Source organism: Micromys minutus (assembly GCF_963924665.1).
Source record: "Micromys minutus genome assembly, chromosome: 11".
Lineage (NCBI taxonomy): Eukaryota > Metazoa > Chordata > Mammalia > Rodentia > Muridae > Micromys > Micromys minutus.
This window is the reverse complement of record NC_137980.1, coordinates 45,823,148-45,829,921: the sequence shown is the minus strand read 5'-3', so window position 1 is coordinate 45,829,921 and position 6,774 is coordinate 45,823,148.

Below are 6,774 nucleotides of genomic sequence, written 5' to 3'. Positions count from 1 at the left end.
AACATCAGAAAGACAGGAGATTCTGTCTCGAGTGGGATATGCTTTTGTGTGCCTCCTTGCCCCAAGATCCGTGTGATCAAACCCCTGGGTCTGTAGGCTGTGCTGGGAGGTTGTAAAACCTTTAAGAGGTGGAGCATAGATTTTAAAAGAAAAAATGAGCCCAGCTACAGCAGGTCCCTCTGCTTACTGTCTTGAGATCAGATCTGCTTTTTGCACACGTTCCTAACATTGGTATCCACCATGATACCACGCAGGCAAGGGTAACCTTCTCTGAGCCTGTAACATGACATCTGAGCTCCCAAGACATGAGCCAAATAAACCTCTTTTCTTCATAAGCTGCTTCTCTCGGGCGTTTTACTACAGTGATGAAAATCTGACTTAAAACCCCACACCTATTAAAAGTATAAGAGCAATCATTTAAATAGGCACAGGACCAATTTCCCACGAAGAGAGTTCTATGTGATTTCAACAGTGATTTTTCACTAAGAAACAGTTAACACACAAACTCACAAAAATGATGAGAATATTTCTCAACCCATTTCATGAGACTTAACATGTCTGGATGACAAGCCCGATGCTGAAGTCTAAAACTGAAATTTCTAAACCAGTATTCTTTTGAACATCAGTGAAAAATTCCCACATAATCTGTCAAATGGAAATCAATAATATATAAAGTCAAAATGCATCCTGACCAAGCCTGATATACTGTTAGGTCCAAGGTACACTGACCTGATAAAAAGCCAAAGTGACGTCATTAGCTATATTAACAAACTGAAGATCTGGGGGTGCAGCTCAGTGACAGAGTGTCTGCTTAGCACAGGCAAGGGTCTAAGTTTGGGGGATAAAAAAGAAAGCCATGTTATTGTTTTTAAAGTCATATACTCACTGGACTAGAAGTAGGAAATCAGGGTCTGGAGAGCTGCCTCAGTGTCGAAGAGCTGACCTGCTCTTGCAGAGATCTAACTTCCATTCCCAGCACCATGTCAGGTGGCTTACAACCACCTGTCACTCCAGCTCCAAGGGCCCTAAACACCTTGAACAGTCACATCCACCCTGCTAACACATTCGGGACTTACCATGACCCTGACCATTGCCCAGATGAATAAACATAAAAGCAAAATAAATGTCCCAAGATTCCCCTGACCTATACCTGAAGATGATGTCATCAAGGGTGTTGCATTTGTGAATGCTGTATTCACGAGATTCAGTATTAAGAGTCCTTTGTGAACAGGAGCCTATTCATGGTCTCCGCCTTAAGTGAAAGACTCTTATTTGGCCTCTTATTCATGGTGGCCTGTAACTTTCTCTCCTGGATTATTTTACAACAACCATTTTTCCAGCTACTTAGGCAGTTGAGGCAGGAGGATAGCTTGAGCCCAGGCATTTGAAGCTTGCCTGAGTAAAATAGTAAGACCCATCTCAAAAATATAAAAACTTCCACCAAGTCTAAATTAAAAGGGAACATTCTTGATCTGGTTAACGATGTCATCAAAAGGTGTCAGTTAACATTATACTTAGAATTTAACTATCCAAAGCTTTCCTGCTTTCCCCTCTCACCCCTCACCACCTGAGGTAGTCCAGAGAGCTGGCCTCAGGGTCATGAGAACAGATGATCTGTCCCTGCCCCTCACCAGCTGTGTCACTCAGGAGAGCAGATCCCCACCTAAGCAGCACAGGAGAGCTGGCCCTTGTGATAGGAGCTGAGTGAGCCACCCTGTCCCTCACCTGCCACGAGGTGGGGTGGGGGAGGGGGTAATGCTCTGCCCTCCCCCATTCCCACATCACCCCTAAATACCTACAGTAGTTGGGAGAGCTGGCCTTAAGACAGGAGAACTATCCCTGCCTCTCCCTGGTAGCATTCAGGAGAACGGGTCCTGAATCTCAACAGGGCAACAGAGTGGAGCTGGCCCTGATGGTGAAGAGAGCAGGAGAGCCGGCCCAGCCCCTCACTGCCTGAAGCACATGGGAGAATGGGTCTTGGGAGACTGGGCAGCACAGTGGAGTTGGCTCAGGAGGTGTGGGAATAGGTAAGCCAGGCCCAAGGGCATGAGAGCAAGAGAGCTGACCCTGCCTCTTGCCAAGGGTGGCATTGGACAGCCTAACTGGAGCGTTACTGAAGAGCTTATCCTGGTAGTGTGGATAAAAGGAGAGCCGTCGGACTGACCAGCTCAGCTTCCACCCAGGCCCAGATCCAGGGCTTTGAGTTGGCCCACCCCAAAATCAACATCATCTGTGAACTGTTGGAGCATGTGAAAAGGCCAGCTGGTCCAAAGCAGCAGGAGCTCCGTGGCAACAACAGGATAACCAAGAGGAAGCCAGGTGAGGATCCAATATTGATGGGGTCACAGAAGCCAGAGATCTCGAACCAGACCAATGACTCAGTGCAGTGGACATGTGCAGGTGAAGATGTGTGGGATACCATGGGACACACTGTGACACACCACAGCTTCCAACATGAGATGTTTTCTACACTTGGTTTTGTTTCATTTGTTTTATTTTGGCTTTGTTTGTGTGTTTTTTATTTTCTCTTAAATGGGAGGTTGGAAGGGCAGATATGAGGGAGCGGGAGAGATGAGGGGAGCTGAGGTGCATGATGTGAAACTCACAAAAGATCAATAAAAAGTATTTAAAAATAAAATTAAATTAAAAGCTTCCTGCTAAAATTCGAAATAAGGCAAGGCTATCTGCCCCTGCCCCACCTCGTTCTGTTTAACGTTGTATTGGAATCTCAGCAGTGCCGCAAGAGAAGAAAGAAGTAAATGGTGTATGAATCAGGAGTAAAACGGTCTTTCTGCACAGATGAAGTGATCATATAGAAAATGATTATATAGAAAATCTTAAGGCGGCTCTAAAACTATCTTTGAAAACTCATAAGTAAAAAGAGAGAGAGAGAGAGAGAAAAGAAAAAAGAAAACTTGTAACTACAATAACAATATACCAAAATCAATCACATTTTATATTCTAATGGTAAAAAAAATTGGAATGTGAAATAAGAAAAACAATTTCATTTATTGTATTGTCAGAAACCATGCAGTACTTAGAAATAAATATAACAAATGACATCCCCTCTATTGAAAATAAGAACTACATTAAAACCCACGAGATATTACAGAGAATTAAAGAAATGGAGAGACATACCAAGCTCATTGACTGGAATAGTCAGGGTTTTAAAGCCTTCCAGTCATTCTTACCCAGCCGTTTTTGTAGGATTCTTCAAATTGGTTCTGAAATGTATAAAGAAAGGCCGATCTACAGAATGATCCTGTGGAAGGGACACATTTGTGGGTCACCTCATCTGACAAGTTCTTAACACAATGGCTACAGCCTTACAGCCGTGGAGTAAGGCTAGGGGAGGCAGTGGATACACTAGCACAGACCCGGAAGCAGACGCTGCCTCCTGGGAAGACTATTTTTGACAAACAATCAATGAGAAAGGAGCTGTTCCCAACAAACGGTTCTAGAACAATTAGAGATCTGAGGGGGGAGTTGACGATCCTCCTCCTCCTCCTCTTCCTCCTCCTCCTCCTCTTCCTCCTCTTCCTCCTCTTCCTTCTCCTCCTCCTCCTTCTCCTCCCTCTTCCCCTCCTCCTTGTCACCACACACAAAAGTTAAAGTAACTGACTGGTGAAATGGCTCATCAGGTAAAGGCACTTGCTATACAAGCTTAACAATACAAGCTCAAGCCCCAGAAGGTGAAAGAGAGAGCCAACTCCAAAAAAATATAACACATGCCATAGCAGTTGCACTGAGCCTTCACACACACATACACACACACACACACACAGAGAGAGAGAGAGAGAGAGAGAGAGAGAGAGAGATGCACATACACACATATACATATGCACACAGGTGCATACACACACTCACACACACAGATGCACACCCACACATATGTACACACATACACACTCAAGCACGCACAGATGCATACGCACACAGGTGTAAACACACACAGAGAGATGCACACACATATGTACACAGATGCACACATAAATACATATGCACACAGATGCATACATGCACAGATGCACACACATACACACATGAGGTGGGGAAGGGAGGTCTCTGAGCTTCCAGGTTCTACCACCTTCCCTCTGGAACCATAGCCAAAATGAACTCTTCCATGCATTGCCTTAAATCATAGTATTTTATTAAAGCAACAGAAAAGTAAGGAATACAGTCATCTTGGTCAAGGAGAAGGCCCTCTGAAGATTAAGAGAAGGAAACTGTCTTTCACCATCCTGAACTGGCTAGAATCTTTCTGAAGGATGAAGAAAGGAAAGTAAGTGTGGCTTGGGCTGGGGGCTCCTTCCTTTTGTGGGTCACACCCCAGAAGGTGGCCAAGGACTGGAATGGGATCACCTACACATTATTCATTGTGCTACCTTGGGCATCAGACACTGTGATGCTTAATATTATCAACCTGACAAGCAAGAATCACCTAGGAGACAAGGCTCCCGCACATCTGTGAGGAACTATCTTGATGAGGCTGGCCCAGGGCATGCCTATGAAGGACGGCCCAGATTGGGTTTAATTAAGGTAAGAAGACTCATCTTAACCACAGACAGAACATCCTAGGGCTGGAGTCCTGAGCTAAACAAAAAGAACATGGAGCGACCAATTAGCATTCATCTCTCCTGACTGAGGATATGAGGTGACCAGTCACCTCAAACTCCTACCAACCCATACCTCCAACTCCCACCCAGCCCACCCCTACCTCCCACCCCCAACCTACTATGATGGATGACACGCTGGAACTGTGAGCCCAAATAAACCCTTTCTTTCTTAAGTTACTTCTCATGAGATTTTTTTTTTCTATAAAAACTAGACAAACAAGTGCCGCCTCCTTTTGGGGTGGAGTCAAGGAGGTACACCTCAGGCTTGGCAGAGAGGTCTCAAGGTTTCCAAAGCCCCTGTGTGGACTGAAGACGCTGATTCAAGCTTTCCAGAAGGTCCCAACTTGACTGTTTGCTAAAGAACCAGAGCCCAATCTCCTTCTTTGGTAACTTTCGCATTTACATATAAATTACTACCTAATGGCTCTGCCCTCCTTTATCTTAGCTCCAGATTCTAATGAGCTGGAAAAATGGCCTGTGCCAGGGAATAATGACACTCCCAGGCTAAGGGAGAGAATGTGGTTCCTCGATTGTTGTGCCTTGGGAAAGGTAAGGGGAGGAGAACACAATGCCCCATCTCCACTGGGACCCATGGCCTACTGTCTCAAAGGAAGAGAAAGAAAAACATTTTGTAACAGTTGAAGATGGTGGAAAAATCAGGCATGCAAGTATGGAATGCTTGACACAATTTGTGGAAAGTGAATCATAATTCTGTTTGTTCTGCCCAGCATACACACTGCAAATATTTCATCCAGACAAAGTGAAAATGAAGATGGGCCAGGGGCACCATCTGGGACGTGATCTGTCACCAGCCTTAGCTGTTCAAAGGCACAGATCTCCCCAGACACTCAGAGATGCTGTAAAGGACCTTCTTCCTAAAGTCTACACAGCAGCAGGGTGTCAAGCTGGTCTCTCAGCACTTTAAACACATCTTCTTCGGGGCTATAGCCCAATGGTAAAGCTGGTCTAAAATGCACAAGGCCCTGGGTATGATCTCCAGCATCTCAATAAATCAATATCTCCTTTTATTTTATTCCCACCACAGTATGTGACAATCTTACGAGTTGAGAAAACTACTCATCCCCATGAGTGACAACCAAGCAGTGGCTGTCTGATTTCCACATCAAATGTGTCCAGCAGCCCTCAAACAAGCTAGACAAGCACTGTACCATGAACTGGGTCACCCAGCCCTCTCCTTACTCTTCTCTCTCTTTCTTTTGTCTTTTTTTTTTTTAAAGACCAGGTATCATTGTATATCCTTGGCTGGCCTTGAATTCACTCTGTAGCCCAGACAGGCTTTAAACTTGCAACCCTCCTGCCTCACAGCCTGCCAAGTTCTTGGAACTCAAGACCTGCATCGCTACGACCAGATCATAGCAGAAATTCTTTTTCCTTAAGCTAACACTTTTTTTTTTTTCATTTATTTATTGCAGAGGGGGAACATGTGCGCATACATGTGCCACAGGATGTGTGTAGAGATCAGAGAAACAACTTTGTGATTTTCTTTGCTTCTTCCACCACGTAGATCACAAGGATAAAAACCTTTAACAAATAAGCCATCTTGCGTCCCTCAGAACAGTAACAACAACAACAAATTCTTACCTGAGGTCCATTAATAGAATTTTGGGGAGGGGTGGGTCATAAATCCTTTAAAATGTTTTCTCACACTTCAAAATGAAATTCAGCATTTCCGTCAAAGCTAAAATGCGGGCAACAAACTGGTGCCTCTGACGTGGCGTGACGTGACATGGTTACCAGTAGAAATGACAGATTCTGGTACTATATCTCAGTTTGCTCCGTCCGGAAATGACCTGTAATAGCCACAGGTTGGGATTCGAATGGGTGAGTTTATTAATCATGCATCAAGCAAAGGCAGAAGAACAAATAACAAGCAGGAGAGAGAGAGAGAGAGAGAGAGAGAGAGAGAGAGAGAGAGAGAGAGAGAGAGAGAGAGAGCAAACCATCAAAACATCCAGCATCCAGCCGAAACGGCTAGGGAGGCCTGCAGAGACAGTCATGCTAGAGTTCCCAGTGGGGAGATTTGCAGGCAGTATGTTCTCTCCACAGATGAGCTTCCAGCTTTTCTTCCCCCACTGTAGATGCTTTTACATCGTGGGATAAACAATAATAACCCCTGTTGTAAATGCTCTGTCTTCTA